At 40.0% G+C, this 21,064-nt stretch overlaps 1 protein-coding gene across 5 annotated transcripts in view; it reads right to left on the bottom strand.

Annotated features, from left to right (window-relative positions):
• Positions 1-21,064, bottom strand: part of PCCA (propionyl-CoA carboxylase subunit alpha) — a 420,685-nt gene that overhangs the window by 312,988 nt on the left and 86,633 nt on the right. The window lies entirely within an intron of this gene.

Raw genomic sequence — 21,064 nt, 5'->3', positions numbered from 1 at the left:
GTCAGTCTCCTGAAGACTGATCCATAAGGAAAAAGTCTGATAAAATTAATCAAAATTTAAAACTTTTGTTCTTCCAAGACACTATTAATAACAATGTGATTCCACTTCCCACCCAACAGGATATCTATAATCAAAAAGATAATGACAAACATTGGTGAGAATGAGGAGAAACTTGAACCCACATACCCTGCTAGTGGGAATATAAAATGGTACAGCTGCTTTGGAAAACAGTCTGTTAGTACCTAAAAAGGATAGTTATCAAATGACCCAGCAATTCCACTCCTAAGCATACACACCCAAGAGAAATGATAATATATGCCCATTCAAACACATGTACACAATTGTTCATAACATGCTTATTCATAGTATCAAAAACTGGAAGCCACCCAAATGGCCAGCAGCTGGTAAACAGACAAAGCAAAATGTATTCGATTCATATAGTAGAGTATTACTCGGCCAAAAAAAGGGCCACAAACTGATAAATGTAGTAACATAAATCTCAAAAAATCCAAAATTGGGATAGGAGTACGTCAAGGCTGTATATTGTCACCTGGCTTATTTAACTTATATGCAGAGTACATCACGCAAACTGCCGGCTGGATAAACTACAAGCTGGAATCAAGACTGCTGGGAGAAACAACAACCTTGGATATGCAGATGATACCACTAATGTCAGAAAGTGAAGAGGAACTTCACTCTTGATGAAAGAAGCTCTTGATGAAGGTGAAAGAGGAGAGTGGAAAAGCTGGCTTAAAACTGAACATTCAAAAAACTAATATCATGGCATCTGGTCCCATCACTTTATGGCAAATAGATGTGAAAAAGCTGGAAACAGTGGCAGATTTTATTTTCTTGGGCTCAAAAAATCACTGCAGATGGTGAATGGAGCCATGAAATTAAAAGGCACTTGCTCCGTGGACGAAAAGCTATGACAAACCTCAACAACATATTAAAAAGCAGAGACATCACTTTGTTGACACAGGTCTGTATAGTCAAAGCTATGATTTTTCAGTCATCTGTGGATGTGAGAGTTGGACCATAAAAAAGGTTGAGCGCCGAAGAAGTGATGCCTTTCAATTGCGGTGCTGGAGAAGACTCTTGAGAGTTCCTGAGGCAACAAGAAGATTAAACCAGTCCATCCTAAAGGAAATTAACCCTGAATATTCACTGGAAATACTGATGCTGAAGCTGAAATTCCACTACTTTGGCCACGTGATGCAAAGAGCCAACTGATTGGAGGAAACCCTGATGCTGGGAAAGATTGAGGGCAGGAGAAAGAAGAGGGTGACAGAGGATGAGATGGTTGGATGGCATCACCGACTCAATGGACATGGGTTTGAACACACTCTGGGAGACAGTGAAGGACAGGGAAGCCTGGCGCGCTGCAATCCACGGGGTCGCAAAGAGTCAGACGCGACTTAGCGGCTGAACAACAACCACAAAAACATTATTCTACGTGAAAAAGCCAGACACAAAAGGCCCACTATTAAATATTTCTATGTATCTGAAAATTTTTAGAAAATGCAAAACTACAGACAAAGCGTATCAGTGGCTACCGAGGTGAAGCTGGCAACAAGAGTGACTGCAGACGGACACAAAGAGGTCTTTCCGGGTGACGGCTACATTCTAAAACTGGACAGTGGTGAGAGTTGCACAAGTCTAAAAAGTACACCATGATTCAATAAAATTGTTAAATAAAATCAGGAAATTTCATATAAAAATATTTTAAATCCACTGTGCTGTGAGCTCTAATGAGATACTACTCCTGGTACACAGCACAGTGCAATATGCTATTAATTTTTGATTAATGACTAACCAATAAAGAGAAAGTTAAGATTCACCTGACAAAGAAGATTCCTGAGACAGAAGCCAACTGAGAAGGGCATTCCAGCAGTACAAACACTGTACCAAATGCATGGAGGCCTGAGAGGGAATGAAAATGGTATGGAAGTAATAAGCATCAAAGCAGAAGGAACCAGTGCTATGTGCTCCAGACAGACCAGAGAAGGTAGGGACTTAGAATAGCTATTGAATCCAATGAACCAGATCTCTGGCAACTTTGGGGACTTACTAGAACAACAGAAATAGAAGCCAGGCGTCCCTCGGTTGAAGAGCAAATGGGAGGCAAAAAAAGAAAGGCAAACCGAAGATGACTAGTCTTTCATGTATGTGCTGCTGCTGCTGCTAAGTCGCTTCAGTCCTGTCCGACTCCCAGCGACCCCATGGACTGCAGCCCACAGGCCCCTCCGTCCGTGGGATTTTCCAGGCATGAGTACTGGAGTGGGGTGCCATTGCTTCATGTATGTGGCTTACCCGTAATGCCAGGGAATGTTGGGGATGCAAGAGGATCTTACCTTCTTCTCTCTGTAACTGTTGGTAAGATGCAGTACACACACAAGGTATTCAATAAAACTTCTTCACTGCAGCTTGATAGAGCTTTTCAGGGAGATGTCCTCACAGAAATACCTAACAGATGTGAGTGTGTGTGCCCAGGCTCACAAACCTGACTAGAAGCCCCTAAGATCAGCAGCCAAATACACGGCTGTGAAGACAAAAGACAACCTGGAAAGAGATTCTACAAAATTTATAGACTCAATGGGAAAAGTTCGGGAAATAGAAGGTGGTGATGGTTGTAACAGTGTGAACACACAATGCCACTGAATTGTACAATTAAAAATAAAGTGATAAACTTTATGTAATTTTACAGTCTTTTAAAAAACTATGCAGATTCATCACAACTTACAGGCTATCACTGACAAGCAATTGTAAAAAATGTAGTTTCAGAACTTATATAGTCTGCTACACACACACACGTGCACGCGTGTGCACACACATGCTGCAGTTCACGGGGTCACAAACAGTTGGACACGACTTAGAGACTAAACAACAAGCAGAAAAAATTCAACATGGGAGGAAAAACACAAACAACACAAAAAGAAAATATCAATAATAAGAATGTGGCATAATTCTAGCTTGTAATCATTTTCCATTTACTAAAGAAAAGCTACCACACATTCATTTAAGACTCTAGTCATGAATGCTTGAATATACATATGTAATTCTGAGTACAGATTTCTGAAACAATGATACAGTGAGAGTCTAGGAATAGAATTAAGAAATACCCTCCATTGTAAGCAGTATATTTTTCTTAAAGCATTCCCAAACTGTACGAACAGTTAAATGTCAGTTCTAATAATTTAAATACAAATAGTCACCAATGCCAGGAGCTCTCGAAAACTCCTAGAACCTGGCCAGCACCACCACTGCTTCTGAGGTGCCGCTGATTGATAAAGACTACACATCCAAGTGAGTCATCCAGGTGTGCTCAAGTTTTTTAATCCCAAGTAACGTAAGAATGGCTTGACAGAGAATTTAGAAGTTTAAGCAACACAGATAACCATAACTTCTCATCCCCATTCAGGCCTCTCAGTCCCACTTCCTACACTGAAACGAACTGTTGACGGTTGTGGATGTGTCCTTTCAGGCTTGGCTAATTTCATACACAGAGCAGACATAAAAGTGTACGGTTTTATACTGAGCTTAAGATTTTCTTCCCATAAACTGCATCACACTGTGTATGATTCTTGCAACTTGTTTAACTGCTATATAACATTCCTAGTGACTGGGTAAACCATAACTTAACCTTTTCTCCAATAATGGATATTATGGCTCATCTGCAGATATTACAAGCTGCAAAAGGATTCTCTAAACATGTATGCATATTTCTCTATGCATATTTCTATGAGAAAAGTATTTGAAAGTGTAAAGGCTATAAACCACATACTCAAAAGCCTACATCTATTAACACTCTGAGCAGAGATGACTTCTCCACACCACACCACCACTGAACATTTTTACTGTTTGCTGATCTAATTTTCTTAATCTAATGAAGAAAAATGACTCCTGACTGGTTTTAAATTTGCATTTCTCTAATTATGAGTGCCTTTGGGCATATTTTCAGGTTTGTGAGCTATCTGCATTTCTTCTTTTGATCACTGATCATTTTTTAATTTAAGAGAGATCTTACAAAGAAACAAAGGCATCTTGGGTTTTGGGTTTTTTTTTTAAACAACATGTAACACCAAAACATTGTTCTTGTTCAAAGCTAAGCTAACAACTGTTTCAACCACACCTGCAACCCCATCACATTTTTTCTCTCCAGTTATCACTTCTCAGGTGAAGATGCAAGCTTAGACCTTTGTCTATGCCAGGGATCTCAACTGGGAGCAACTCTGTTCTGCAGGACACAGCTGGCAACGACTGCAGACAGTTCTGCTGGTCACGACGGTAGGATGGAAGGGTGCTACTGCTGTCCAGTGGGCAGAGGACAAGGACACTTCGCAACATTCTATTAGACCAAGAGCACAACAGCCCCCAGAAAGAAGAATCACTTAACCCAAAATGCCAATGGTGCCACTGCTGAGAACCCCTGGTCTGTGCTTTTACATGATGCATATACTACTTTTCAGAGTGTGTGTGGGGAGGGTGGGGGTTAAACCTTAATAGGATTGGTTTTTTTTTTGGTCAGGCCATGTGGCATGCAGGATCTCAGTTCCCTAATCAGGGATCGCACCCTGCATTGGGAGTGTAGAGTTTTAACCACTGGACCGCCAGGGAAGTCCCACACTGATGGTATTTTCATATCACATGTCATTCTATACGTTCTTTTTCAGTCTTTAAAATGTCTCAGAGATGTTATATCAATACGTAGAGATCTATCTTACTATTTTTTAACTGCTAGAGAATTCTGAGACATGGCCCTCCAGTCTGCCAGCCATCTCCCTGCAGGTGGACCCGCAGCATGAGGAATCACCATCTGGACGACCATCATGATGTGTCCTCAGCAGACATGCTGTCCACTGCCCAGGTCTTGTCCTCCTCTGGATCTCTCTCTTCTGGAAAGGCTCCCGTCTTTTACAGCCATCCTCTCCTGTCTGTGTTGTAGACAGCGGTTTTCTACTGAACAGTTCCATCTGCTCTCTGTCTTTCAGAAATTCCTCATCATTTCCAGGACCATACTCCCCACTCTGTTTCACAACAAAATTCTGGTTTGTTATTCTTTTTTCTTTTGAATTTGTCTTCTTAACTGTTTCTCTTCCTTGGGAATTTGGAATGGGAAGACAGAACTCTGACTCACTCCACCAGCCTCAATTAGAAGTCAGGACCTTTAAAATTTTGTATTTTTTTTTTTTTACCATAGAAAATATAGTATATTTTAATTTAAAAATCAAAAATTGTGACCAATATCGCTTTCTAATAGAACTTATTTTTAGGACTGTCATGAAAAATATCAACAGTTTCTTACACAGAATCTAATTTGTAATAAAAATCTGAAAATGCTGATCCAGCTCCTCAATTACTACAAATGCAACCTGGCTGCAGGCAACACAGCTACCATTCCTCTCTTTGTGCATCTGAATGGTGAGTATCTTTTTCATAGCATCCATTCTACCTGGTGTCTGCTCATTCCTAGGAGCTCCCAAAGCTGGCTTTCTAACCTCAGATTCCACTTCCCAAACTGTCCAGCGTTGCGGCTGGGTTCACAAAGGGCATGAAAACCTTGATTTACAGCATATGATTGGTTGGTTTCTCTCCAAAGAGCTTCAGATGAGTATCAAAAATAACCTTCCCAATGCCCTGCTCCCCTGAAAATTCCTGGTACTCTATAGTTAGCTCCCTTACATGAAGCAGCGAGCATCAAAAGCCGTCAGGGAGCTCAGGGTTTTCACGAGCATAGTCATTCTCAATAACAGGGACAAGATACAGGAAGCCACCCCAAAACTCTGGGAAACGTTTCATTTTCTAAAAATATCCTTCCGTCTCATCAAGACACACCCCCCCCAAAAAAAAAAAAACCTCTTCTTCGCCAGAGGACAGGACGAGTACTTTGAAGGAGCTCCAAAAACTATTCTGAATTCCTATTTCAAGCCTAACAATTCACCTTGACAGTTACCGATCCAAGGTGAGTTTGCCACTCAGTGAATTCTCCTGTGACTCCGTGACTGGGCCTGGCAACCAGGAAATGAATGAAAGCAGAGAAGTGCTTCTCTGGGGACTTAGTCTAGAGACTCAGAGAAACTCAGATAAACAGAGCAAGGGTGTCAGGAATGAAGCAAAGATGAGTCGCCCATCTTCTACCTTCCTTGGAACTGACACACCTAATCTAAGGTGAAGGGTAAGAAGACTCAAAACACAGGGAAAGTAGATACATGTCAGGAGAGATGAAGTCACCTGCTAAGTTGAAGGATTACTCATCTCCGGAGTTCTGCCCCTTCCACCAAGGAGCCTGGCACACTCTACATCCCGAGCATGTAACTTCAGTGAACTTCCCAGCTGCACGGAAGTACTCAGGTACAGACTCGAGCCTGTACAAAGGCTCATTTCATCTCACAGAGATTTCACAGTGAATTAGATCTTTAATTTTGGAAAGAATTTGTGACAGGATGCTATAAAGACAGAGGTAAAAAGGTACCCAATCTGGCAGCAGCAATGGACGAGGGGGAAAAAAAAAAAAAAAATATATATATATATATATATATATATATATATATATATATATATATGACTGCATAAGTCTGAAAGCTCCTTGGCTTTTGCTTCAAAATCTAACTTTTCTCTAAATCCAAATGTCTGGTTGGCTTAGGACAGAACACTTGGTGCAGCTGTCGGCACGCCTCTTTTGTATGAAAGAGTAAATAAATATATCCAAATTGAAAGGAACATCTGGACAACAGAAGGTAGCAAAACCATGTGGCAGCTTGTTCTCTGGACAGAAAGACTATAGGAAAAGCTGTCCTACCAAAAACAAAAACTATATATAATTAAAAGACCAGGAAAATGAGTATCTGAGTATTATATCCAAAACTCAAAAGAAGAAAACATTTCCCTCCCAATGTTAGCTCCTAATTCCATTTACACAATACTGGTCCCTGTCCCCACTCTCTTTTCTAATTCAGCTATTCCATGTTCCACCCAGGGGGCATCCCAGGTGGCTCAGTGGTAAAGAATCCATCTGCCAATGCAGGAAACACAGGTTTGATCCCTGAATCAGGAATATCCCCTGGAGAAGGAAATGCAACCCATTCCAATATTTTTGCCTGGGAAATCCCAAGCACAGAGGAGCCTGGTGGGCTTCATCCAAAGGATGGCGAAGAGTTGGGCACGACAGAGCACATGTTCCAGCCACCATATCCCTTTTACCATTGAGTAAACCCTGAACACTTCCCTGACTCTGTCCAACATTCATCACAGGTGCTCTACCACAGAAGGATAAAAAGAGATTTGATAAATCAGTCTCCTCCCCTCTAGGAATTCAGTCCAGTGCGAAGACAGACTTCCAAACCAAGTGCAATTAAAATAAATAAGAGCATGTATAAAGAGCTAATGCAAAAAATGGTTTCATGACAAATCAGTTATAGAACTATTAAACTGGATAACTGATCAAAAGGAGAAAGTGAGAAGGGAACTATCAACAGAGACAGGGCAGACTCAAAATCATGGAATGCGAAAGGCCCCAGCATATTTAGAAATCTGTGAAATGGCTTGAAAACAAGGTGAGTAGGAGTCACTAGGAGGATGGCAGAAGAGAAAGATCGACTACCAGGAAAACCAGCTTGCAAGGAATCTTGAGTGCCAGAGTAGAGTTTGGGCTTTAACCGGGAAGTCAGTGGTTCTCAACATTTATCTTCCATGGAAAGAAGATAACCGTTCATATGAGGAATGCGACACTCCATTATGAACAGCAGCTTACTATATGCGGCTGCAGTTGGGCCATTCCAAGCAATTAGCTGCAAATGTTCTCCTTTCTCTTCCAAGTCTCTCACATGAAGCTTAATAAGTAGAGACCTTTCTCGTCCTCTGACGTCACCTAACCAAATTTTTCCCATAATGTAGGATATACAGCATAACATATAGGATGCAAAAACAAATTCAGATATATCAAAATCCTACCCACACTCATTTTTAAATAACTTTTAACTAACACCACTGGCCATTCCAATTGCAGGTAAAATGGAGTAAGTGTATTGCATTCCGTTTGTCCCACTGAATGCAGCTATGAAATCTGAACAGAATACATTAACCAACTACTTGTAAACTCTGAAAAGAACACAGCAACAGGCAGATGGAGGGAGAACAGAATTCAAATGACCATGAACCAGCGATGAGACCAGCACTTTCCTCTGGGCACTGGGGTGCTGACAGAGACAGAAGCCCTGTATTTCTGACTCCAGAAGCAGAAAAGGGAGCTGCTAAGCAGTATGTGAAGCAAGAACTTCCAGATATACAAGCTGGGTTTAGAAAAGGCAGAGGAACCAGAGATCAAATTGCCAGCATCCGCTGGATCATAGAGAACGCAAGGGAATTCCAGAAATACATCTACTTCTGCATGATTGACTATGTTAAAGCCTTTGATTGTGTGGATCACAACAAACTGTGGAAAATTCTAAAAAGAGACCAGAATACCAGACCACCTTTCCTGCCTCCTGGGAAACCTGCATGTGGGTCAAGAAGCAACAGTTAGAACCTTACATGAAACAACAGATGGTTCAAAACTAGGAAAGGAGTTAAGTCAAGCCTGTATATTGTCACCCTACTTATTCAACTTCTATGCAGAGTACATCATGCAGCCACGAAATTAAAAGACGCTTACTCCTTTGAAGAAAAGCTATGACAAACCTAGAGAGTGTATTAAAAAGCAAAGACATCACTTTGCCAATAAATGTCCCTATAGTCAAGCTATGGTTTTTCCAGTAGTCATGTACAGGTGTGAGAGTTGGAACATAAAGAGGGCTGAGCACCGAAGAACTGATGCTTTCAAACTGTGGTGCTGAAGAAGACTCTTCAGAGTCACTGGGACAACAAGGTGATCAAACCAGTCAACCCTAAAGGAAATCAACCATGAATATTCATTGGAAGGACTGATGCCAAAGCCCCAGTACTTTGGCCATCTGATGCGAAGAACTGACTCACTGGAAAAGACCCTGAGGCTGGGAAAGATTGAGGGTAAGAGAAGAAGGGGACAGCAGAGGATGAGATGGTTAGATAGCATCACTGACTCAACAGAAGTGAATTTCAGCAGACTCCAAGAGATAGTGAAGGACAGGGAAGCCTGCCATGCTGAATGAAGTTCATGGGGTCACAAAGAGTTGGACATGACTTAGTGACTGAACAACGAAGAATGATACACCACAATCAAGCAAGGCTTATACCCAAAATGAAGGACTGGTCCAATATTTTTAAATCAGCCACTCAATGCAAAATATCATACTATAATCAAAAGAGAAAAATACAGAGAGTCATGTCAATTGATTCAGAAAAAGTACTGATGAAAAAAAATTGTTAGAAAACCAGAAGTAGACAAGATCTTCCCCAACCTGATAAAGGGCATCTACAAAAATCAACAAATAACATCAAACTTAATACTGACTGACTCCTTTCCACTAGATTGGAAAATATGTACTATCAACACTCTTATAGCAAAACATACTGGAGCGTTCCCACCTAGTGTAATAAGGAAAGAAAAAAAATGAGGCATACAAATCATAAAAGAAGAAACAGAACTGTTAGTGTCAGACAGCTTAATCGTCTTCACAAAATATCAAAAAAAGTGAAAGCATGAGTCACTCAGTTGTGTCCAACTCACTGCAATCCCATGGACTGTAGCCGACCAGGTTCCTCTGTCCATGGAATTTTCCAGGCAGGGATACTGCAGTGGGTAGCCATTCCCTTCTCCGGGGGATCTTCCCAACCCAGGTACGGAACCCAAGTCTCCCACATTGCAGGCACATTCTTAACCGCCTGAGCCACCGGGGAAGCCCAAAGGGATGTACCAAAAAACTCCTACAACTAGTGAGCTAGCAAAAACACAAGATAAAAGATCAACATGTAAACATCTTTCTGGGATTTTGATTGTACAATTGCAATCAAAATCCTAGGAAGATTTTTAATAAACACAGACGGAACTCTATATAGGAAAGCACAGAAACTAGACTGGATAAAACAATTCTGGATAAAAAAGAATAAAGGTGAAGGAATCCAACTTTAACACTGATGATAAAGCCACAGTAATCAAAACAATGTAGTACTGCCAAATGGACATACATACAGATCGACAGACTAGAAAACTGAATTCAGAAACAGAATCACAGAAGTCACTATTTGATTTTCCACACCAGTGCAAAAGCAATACTACAGGGAAATGACAGTCTTTCATAGTCCTTTCAACAGATGGTGTTGTAACAACTCAACATCTATACGCAAACAAACCCCAACCAAGACTTAAAATCTTGCATAAAAAGTAAATAAAAATAGATCTTATATCTAAATATTACTAAGAGACCTAAAAGCTTTTAGAACAAAATCTTTCTGAGCTTAGAATTAGGCAAAGAATTTTTAGACATGACACAAAAAAACAAAACCCACAGAATCAAAAACTGATAAAATGACTATCAAAAGTAAAATCTGATCTGCAGTACACATTGTCAAGAGAAGGAAAAGACAATTTATCCAACTGAAAGAAAATGTTCGCAAATCACATACCCAACAAGGAATTGTATCAAGACTACTACATAAAGAAAACTCTAAATTCAACAGCAGGAAAACAAACATTTTTTTACACATATGAACCTTGAACAAGGATGTCACCAAAAAGGATATGTGACTTGCTCAGTCATCTCCAACTCTGCAACTCCATGGACTGCAGCCTGCCAGGTTACTCTGTCCATGGAATTCTCCAGGCCAGAATACTGGAGTGGGTAGCTGTTCCCTTCTCCATGGGAATCTTCCCAACCCAGTGATCGAACCCAGGTCTCCTGCATTGCAGGCAGATTCTTTACCAGCTGAGCCACCAAGGAAGCTCGAAAAGGATATAAGAATGGAAAATAAGAACAAGAAAAGATGTTTAACACTCTAACCATTAAGGAAATACAAATTAAATTACACTGAGATACCACAACATACCTATTAGAATGATTAACATTAAAAAATTCTAACTGCTGAAAAGGACACAGAATCACCACAACTCCGACATACTACTGACAGGAATGTAATATGTACTCAAACTCTGAAAAACTATGGCAGTTTTCAACTAAGTAAAACATCCACTTATCGTATGATCTAGCAATCCCACTCCTAGTCATCTATCCATGAGAACTAAAAACTAATATTCAAACAAAAATTGATACATAAATGTCTATAGCAGCTCTATTTATAATTCTCAAAAGTATGAAACAATCCAAATCCAACTTTCAATGAATGGATAAACAAACAGTGTATGCATACCATACAATGCAATACTACTCAGTATTTTTAAAAGGAACAGACTGATGAATCACACAATAATGTGAATGAATCACAAAAGCATTTTGCTGAGTGAAAGCAACTAGCATCGAAAATGAAAGAAGGGACATCCCTATTCCCATTAACATTCCCATTAAGATCAGGAACAAGGCAAGGATGTCCCCTTACCACTGTTTTTCAACATCATACGGGAAGTCCCAGTCAATGCAAGAAGACGAAGTAAACAGACTGCAATGAAACACATAAAACTATCTCTGTTCACATGGACATTAAAGGAATAAAGGAACACTAGGAACAATTCTCGGAGAAGGCAATGGCACCCCCACTCCAGTACTCTTGCCTGGAAAATCCCATGGACGGAGGAGCCTGGTAGGCTGCAGTCCATGGGGTCGCTAAGAGTCGGGCACGACTGAGAGATTTCACTTTTACTTTTCACTTTGATGCACTGGAGAAGGAGATGGCAACCCACTCCAGCATTCTTGCCTGGAGAATCCCAGGGACAGGGGAGCCTGGTGGGCTGCCGTCGATGGGGTCGCACAGAGTCGGACACGACTGAAGCGACTTAGCAGCAGCAGCAGCAGGAACAATTCTATGCCCACAACACTAGGAACAATTCTAACAGCCTAGATGAAATGGACCAAAACCATAACTGCCAAAACTTACACCAAACGAGAAGGAGAATCCAAGTGGGTATGTATCTATTAAAGAAATCAGATCAATGATCAAGAACCTTCTACAACAGAAAGCACCAGCTCACATGGGTTCACTGGTGAATTCTACCAAAATTTGAAGGAGAAAATTACACCTCTTAGGTACAGTCTTTTTGGAGGACAGAAGCAAATCGCTCCACAAGGCCAGCATTACCCTAACACCAAAACAAAGACATTACAAGATAAGAAAATCGCAGACCAGTATCTCTCATCAACATTGATGCAAAAATTCTCAACAAAATACTAACAAACTGAATTCAACAATGTATTTAAAAGAAAAAAAAGTATACACCACAACCAAGTGGGATCTACCCCAGGCATGCAAGACTGGTTCAACATTTGAAAATAAATCAATGTAATCCATCATATCATCAAGCTAAAAAAAGAAAATTCACATGACCATATCAATAAGAGAAGAAAAAGCATTTGACAAAATCCAACACCTGTTCATAACAGACTATCTATTAAAAAGAAAACCTGTTGCTAACATATTTAGTGATGAGAAACTCTGAAAACTTCCCATAAGATCAGGAACAAGGCAAGGATGTCCCTTTACCACTGTTTTTCAACGTTATACTGGAAGTCTCAGCCAATGCAGTAAGAAAAGAAATAAAAAGTATACAGATTGGAAAGGAAAACATAAAACTATCTTTGTTCAGATGACATGATCATCCAATAGCAAGGTTGTAGGATACAAGATTAATATAGAAAAATTAATTTGTTTTCCTATATATCAATAATGAACAAGTGGAATTTGAAATCTGAAAAACAATACCATTTACATGAACATCCAAAATAATGAATTACTCAGGAATAGATCTAATAAAATATGTACAAGATCTACATGAGAAATACTACAAAACTCATGAAATCAAAGAACTAAATAAATGGAGAGAGTTTCTATCTCCATGGATAGAAAGACTCAATACTGTCAAGATGTTAGTTCTTCCCAATTTCATCTATACATTCAGTGCATTCAAAATCCCCCCAAGTTATTCCGTGGGTATCAACAAAGCTATTCTAAAGTTTATAGGAGAGGCAAAAGACCACATAGCCAACACGATATTGAAGAAAAACAGAGTATTGACACTCAACATCAAGACTTACGACAAACCTACAGTAAGCAAGACAGGGTGGTATTGGCAAAAGAACAAATAGATCAAAGCAACTGAAATGAGAGCCAAGAACTATACCCCACTGATCTCTGACAAAAGAAAAAAAGCAATACAATGGAGCAAAGAAGGCCTCTTCAACCAACGGTCCTGGCATAACTCAACATCCACATGCAAAAAAAATAATCTAGACGTAGGCCCTATACCCTTTAAAAATATTAGCGAAAAATGGTCCACAGAGCACAGAAGAAAGAGCAGTTAAAACACAAAACCGTAAAACTCCTAGAAGACAACTAAGGAAAAAACCTGGACAAGCTGGGGTATGTCAGTAACTTTCTACAGTAGATAAATACTATCAAAGGCACAGTCCATGAAAGAAAGAAGCAGCTAGACTTCGTTAAAATTAAAAACTTCTCTGCAAAAGACAATGTCAAGACAATTAGAAGACAAGTCACAGACTGAGAGAAAACATATGCAAGAGATATCTGATAAAGGACTATTATCCAACATATATGAAGAACTCAAACTCGCCAATAAGAAAACAACTCAACTAAAACACAAGCCCAAGACCTTTGACACCTAACCAAAGAAGATACACAGATGGCGAAAGAGCACTTAGAAAGATGCTCCACATCACATAACAAGAAAACGCCAAATTAAAGCAGCAAGATAACACCTCACACCTATTAGAATGACCAAAATCCAGAACACTGACGACAACATCAAAGGGGGATGAGGACCGGGAACAACGAGAACTCTCATTCATTTACTGCTGAGAGTGCACAATGGTACAGCTACTTGGGAAGACAGTTTGGTGATTTGTTACAGAATTAAACATGTTCATACCATATGATCTGACAATCACACTCCCTTGTCTACACACAGATGTTTCTAACAGCTTTATCCATAAGCACCAAAAGCAAACAAGACGTCCTTCAGTAGGTGAATGACTAAATAAGCTGTAGTAATCTAAACAAAATTACTGTTCAGCACTACAAAGAAATGAGCTGTAAAGCTATGAAAAAACGTAGAAAAAAACTTAAATTCACACTACTAAGTTAAAGAAGCTAATCTGAAAAGGCTACATACTGTATGATTTCAATTATATGATATTCTGGAAATGGGAAAACTATGGAGATCATAAAAAAGCCAGTGGTTGTCACAGAAGGCAGGAAATGAACAGACAGAATGCAGAGGATTTTTACAGGAGTGGAAATACACTATCTCATACAGTAATGACAGATGAATGTCATTATGCATGTATGCTAAGTTGCTTCAGTTGTGTCCTACTCTCTGCAACCCCATGGACTACAGCCTGCAGACTCCTTTGTCCAAGGGATTCTCCAGGCAAGAATACTGAAAGGAGTTGCCATGCCCTCCTCCAGGGGATCTTCCCAACACAGGGACTGAATTCCCACCTCTTACATCTCCCATCTCCTACATTGGCAGGTGAGTTCTTCACGAACAGTACCACCTGGGAAGTCCACATGTCATTATCAGTTCAGTTCAGTCACTCAGACGAGTCAGACTCTTTGCAACCCCATGGACTGCAACACGACAGGCCTCCCTGTCCATCACCAACTCCCAGACTTGACCTCATGTCCAGTGAATCAGTAATGTCATCCAACCATCTCATCCTCTGTCATCCCCTTCTCCTCCCACCTTCAATCTTTCCCAGCATCAGGGTCTTTTCAAATGAGTCAGTTCTTCCCATCAGGTGGCCAAAGTATTGGAGTTTCAGCTTTAGCAGTAGTCCTTCCAATGAAGACTCAGGACTGATATCCATTAGGATGAACTGGTTGTATCTCCTTGCTGTCCAAGGGACTCTCAAGGGTCTTCTCCAACATCACAGTTCGAAAGCATCGATTCTTTGGCACTCAGTTTTCTTTACAGTCCAACTCTCACATCCATACATGACCACTGGAAAAACCACAGCCTTGACTAGACAGACCTTTGTTGGCAAATTAATGTCTCTGCTTTTTAATATGCTGCCTATGCCAAAGCCTTTGACTGTGTGGATCACAATAAACTGTGGAAAATTCTGAAAAGAGAGGGGAATAACAGACCACCTGACCTGCCTCTTGAGAAACCTATATGCAGGTCAGGAAGCAATAGTTAGAACTGGACATGGAACAACAGACTGGTTCCAAATAGGAAAAGGAGTATGTCAAGGCTGTATATTGTCACCCTGCTTATTTAACTTACATGCAGAGTACATCATGAGAAACACTGGGCTGGAAGAGGCACGAGCTGGAATCAAGATTGCCCGGAGAAATATTAATAACCTCAGATATACAGATGACACCACCCTTATGGCAAAAAGTGAAGAGGAACTAAGGAGCCTCTTGATGAAAGTGAAAGTGGAGAGTGAAAAAGTTGGCTTAAAGCTCAACATTCAGAAAACGAAGATCATGGCATCAGGTCCCATCACTTCATGGGAAATAGATGGGGAAACAGTGGAAACAGTGTCAGACTTTATTTTTGGGGGGCTCCAAAATCACTGCAGATAGTGATTGCAGCCATGAAATTAAAAGACACTTACTCCTTGGAAGAAAAGTTATGACCAACCTAGACAGCATATTCAAAAGCAGAGACATTACTTTGCCAACAAAGGTTCATCTAGTCAAGGCTATGGTTTTTCCAGTGGTCATGTATGGATTTGAGAGTTGGGCTGTGAAGAAGGCTGAGCACCGAAGAATTGATGCTTTTGAACTGTGGTGTTGGAGAAGACTCTTCAGAGTCCCTTGGATCGCAAGGAGATCCAACCAATCCATTCTAAAGGAGATCAGCCCTGGGTGTTCTTTGGAAGGAATGATGCTAAAGCTGAAACTCCAGTACTTTGGCTACCTCATATGAAGAGCTGACTCATTGGAAAAGACCCTGATGCTGGGAGGGATTGAGGGCAGGAGGAAAAGGGGACAACAGAGGATGAGATGGCTGGATGCCATCACTGACTCGATGGACATGAGTTTGAGTCAACTCCAGGAGATGGTGATGGACAGGGAAGCCTGGCATGCTGCGATTCATGGGGTCGCAAAGAGTCAAACATGACTGAGCAACTGAACTGAACTGAACTGAACTAGGTTGGTCATAACTTTTCTTCCAAGGAGCAGCATCTTTTAATTTCATGGCTGCAGTTAACACCTACAGTTGATTTTGGAGCCCAAAAGAATAAAGTCTGTCACTGTTTCCACTGTTTCCCCATCTATTTGCCATGAAGTGATGGGACTAAATACTAGATGATCTTAGATTTCTGAACGTTGAGTTGTAAGCCAACTTCTTCACCCTCCTCTTTCACTTTCATCAAGAGGCTCTTTAGTTCTTCTTCACTTTCTGCCATAAGGGTGGTGTCATCTGCATATCTGAGGTTATTGAGATTTCTCCCAGCAATCTTGATTCCAGCTTATGCTTCATCCAGTCCAGCATTTCTCATGACATACTCTGCATATAAGTTAAATAAGCAAGGTGACAATATACACCCTTGACGTACTCCTTTCCCTATTTGGAACCAGTCTGTTGTTCCATGTCCAGTTCTAACTGTTGCTTCTTGACCTGCATACAGATTTCTCAGGAGGCAGGCCAGGTGGTCTGGTATTCCCATCTCTCAGAATTTTCCACAGTTTGTTGTGATCCAGATCCACACAGTCAAAGGATTTGGCATAATCAATAAAGCAGAAGTAGAAATTTTCTGGAATTCTCCTGCTTTTTCAATGATCCAATGCATGTTGGCAATTTAATCTCTGGTTCCTTTGCCTTTTCTAAAACCAGCTTGAACATCTCGAAGTTCACGGTTCATGTACTGCTGAAGCCTGTCTTGGAGAATACTGAGCATTACTTTACTAGCGTGTGAGATGAGTACAATTGTGTGGTAGTTTGAACATTCTTTGGCATTGCCTTTCTTTGGAATTGGAATGAAAACTGAGCTTTTCAAGTCCTGTGGCCACTGCTGAGTATTCCAAATTTGCTGACATATTGAGTACAGCACTTTCACAGCATCATCTTTCAGGATTTGAAATACCTCAACTGGAATTTCATCACCTCCACTAGCTTTGTTCGTGTGATGCTTCCTAAGGCCCACTTGACTTCGTATTCTAGGATGTCTGACTCTAGGTGAGTGATCACACCATCGTGGTTCTCTGGGTCATGAAAATCTTTTTTGTATAGTTCTTCTGTGTATTCTTGCCACCTCTTCTTAATATCTTCTGCTTCTGTTAGGTCCACACCATTTCTGTCCTTTATTGTTCCCATCTTTGTGTGAAATGTTCCCTTGGTATCTCTAATTTTCTTGAAGAGATCTCTAGTCTTTCCCATTCTACTGTTTCCCTCTATTTCTTTGCACTTATCACTTTTTTTCCACATATACAGATGTGAGTTGTACCATAGAGAAGGCTGAGCGCTGAAGAAGTGATGCTTTTGAACTGCGGAGCTGGAGAAGACTTGAGAATCCCTTGCACAGCAAAGAGATCAAACCAGTCAATCCAAAAGGAAATCAATCCTGAATACTCTCTGAAAGCACTGATGTTGAAGCTCCAATACTTCAGCCACCTGATACAAAAAGCTGACTCATTAGTAAAGACCCTGATGCTGGCAAAGACTGAAAGCAGGAGGAGAAGGGGATGACATAGGGTGAGATGGCTGGATGGCATCACTGACTCAATGGACATGAGTGTGAGCAAGCTCTAGGAGATGGTGAAGGACAGGGAAGCCTACAGTGCTACAGTCCATGGGGGCACAAAGAATCGGACACGACTGAGCAACTGAACAACAGAATGTACAACACCAAGAATGAACTCTAATGTAAACAACGGACTTTGGGAAATTATACATCAATGTAAGCTCATCATTTGCAATATATGCTCTGTTCTGATGCTAGACGTTGATAATGGGGAGGCCATGTATGTGTGGAGGCAGGAGTATAGAGGAAGACTCTATACTTCCTCTCAATTTTGCTGTGAACCTAAAACTGCAGTTTAAAAAAAGTATTTAGAAAAAATAAAGTATATGTGAAAGCATTTATCAAGAGGAAAAATTAAACCCTTCACAAATAGGTTTGTGTGGTTTTGCACTCTTCCCCTACACAGAGCATTCCTGCTGAGTTTCATCAACATAGCCTAGGGATCTATAACACTTAATTGGAATAGCTCACTGAAGTTATTCTACTATATTTAATTATAAACTCCTTTTCACTAAAATATCTAGTATCAATTTGGGGGACACATTATAGACCTGGAAAGTAAACTAATATATGATTAATTTGCAGGAAGACCTGGAAGACACTTTAAAATGTTTATAAAATAAGACATTTAAAAATACTATCTGTATTAGTTTTACCTGAACTGTCTCCCTCATAGAAAGACAAGGTTCCTGCCTTTTGTCCCAAGCCTACAAGCCTCCACTGAGAGACCACATCCCACTCCCAGTACCTTGACAATGCTCTGCATCAACACATCGAATGGATGCATGACCGAAGATGGCAATAACAGGATTTACCTGAATTGGAGCCTCTCTTCCTTAGGCTAGGCTTCGACTCTGATAAATTGATACATCAGACATAAATCTATTGTCACTCAGACAGCCTTATATCTTCCGAAGATGCGTCCTGGACTCCTCCCTTCGCTATTCCAAATTGGCAGCTGCCATTATGACAGTCAAGCAAGAGGAGCAGCAAATAGCAAAAGAAGCTGTCCCAAGAAGGGTCAAGCCACTGGCTACTACTGCTTGAGATCAAGAGCTGGCAAGTAAATGAAACGCCTGCACAGGCTGAGTCATGATGATTTACATATTAAGAACCAATCTACTTAGCTGGCTCAGGACCTTTGCACATGCTGCCCCATCTGCCTAGCTGACTGCCTGGTTAAGAGCTGACTCTGATCTATCAGGTCTCATCTTACCTTTTAAAGAATTTCCCTGATCACCACTATTCTCTCTCAGCAACTCGTCTGTTTCCTTCATAACACTTACGACAATTTGTAATTATTTGTTTGCATGTTTTCTGATTTTATATCTATCTCTACCACTAGACTCAAGTGCCATGAGAGCAAAAATCAGTTTTCTCATAGTCACTATTCTAATTTTAGTGACCAGCATGGCATCTGGCCCACAACAGGCCTGCAACAGCCCCTAGCACAGCATCTAACCCTAAGAAACCTGACTTTCTTTGGAGGAGAAAAGGGACGTCTCCATATACTTAGCATGGGAAGCAACATGCTACAATGGAAATAGTACAAGTTGGAGACATAAAATTAGAACTTCAGCTCCACTGCTTGGCCTAGCTAAACCATCTTTGACAACCTAGTTTGTATCCAGAAGCCCCAATTTTCTCAACTTAAAATGATGACAATAACACTTCCCTTACATAAACACCGATTCTCTAGGAAACTGCAGATATTCAATAAGTTACATTTATTAATAGTTCGTAGAAGGATCATATCTTTCCATCTACTAAGAAGTCTTAAATTAATGAGACTATAACAGAAATGAGTTAAGTCAAAGTCTCATAAACGTGGCAATATCAAAAATATTGTATTTATAAAGGTAAGCTATATTTTCAAATCTTTTTCTGTATGTTTTTTCAGTAAGACTACAGAACTTCTAAACCTATGTAAATAGATGTTTAAAGAAAACTAAATCTACGATCAGGTATTTTTTTTCATAACATCAGGTACTAACCTACAACGAAACACATAATATTCTTTTTCAGACCATGCTGTTTAAAGTCACCAGGAACTTTCAGATATACAAAAACAAAAGGTAAGCTCAGTATTTCACTGTGCTTTGTTTTTAAACTAAACTTTTAGTATCAGTGAAAGGATAAAGGTCTGACTAACAAAAATTAAGGACTTAGGAACGCTTTTTAATTTTGGAAAGGAAAATTGTCACAAGTCACTTTCCAAAGAATTGTAATGCTTTTATTAAGGTTAAACAGCAATTATACAAACATATGAATACAATAATTCATACATAAAGATACTGATATCAATCCTTTTTTTTTGCTCCTGTCCAAATATAATTTTTGCCTTGCTGCTCAACAGTCACAGTCCTTCCTTAGTGGAATGACTGGTTTACCCCAACTCCACAGGGCTTCAACTATCAGTCTTTTAAGCAGCTTTGACAGGTTTTGACTATATAACCTGCTGAGCTCCCAGCACCCAACGGAGGGTCCTGGTTGCAAATTTTACTTCTGATATAGCTGACCACTAATACTGGCTCCATAGATAATGGATTTCAATAACTACCACCCACAGGTTAACACTTTGAGTAGTACCCATAATACTGCTTTAATTAAGTTAATACATGAAGGTCACAGTTCGGTAGAAAGTTCTATTAAATTTGGCAGTGCTTACAATAAAAAAAAAGAAAGAAAGAACCGTGTATAGGAACTCTATAAATTTGCCTGTTGATATAATCCAGTCTGCTCATCAATTTATACTGCATTTCAATTTATTTTCTAAAAGGAATTCAATTTATTAGTTCCATTTCCCCAAAATACGTACATTTCTAGCATTTCTAACCGGTCGTTTCACAACAGATGGCTCTAACCATGCTGGGCACAGAATGGGTCTACCTGCCACAAACAGGCCACCCACTAGGGCAAAGGCGATTCCTACCACCACCATGCCCACCCCCTGATTTTGCAGCATTCTGACGGTGGAAAAGAATGATGCTTTGATTTGTCTTGTGTCTAATGATTAGCTTCATGTGTTACATATTAATGTCTTTTTGAAATAATGAAATTATTTTTTCATCCTGAAAAATAAAGATATGTAAAAGTTGTTTTGGAATTTAAACCCTTCATGCAGTAGAAACTAAGACAAAGAGTATTTACAACACGTGAAAAGGCAAAACAAACAAAAGTTTAAATGAATCTGAAATTAAAGGTTCACTTTAAAGTGTTAAAAAGAAAATGAGATATGTATTTTAACACACAAATCACACAGTCAGTGG

Source organism: Bos taurus, chromosome 12 (genome assembly GCF_002263795.3).
Source record: "Bos taurus isolate L1 Dominette 01449 registration number 42190680 breed Hereford chromosome 12, ARS-UCD2.0, whole genome shotgun sequence".
NCBI lineage: Eukaryota > Metazoa > Chordata > Mammalia > Artiodactyla > Bovidae > Bos > Bos taurus.
Note: the sequence above shows the minus strand (reverse complement) of the source record. Positions and strands in the feature narration are given on the sequence as shown.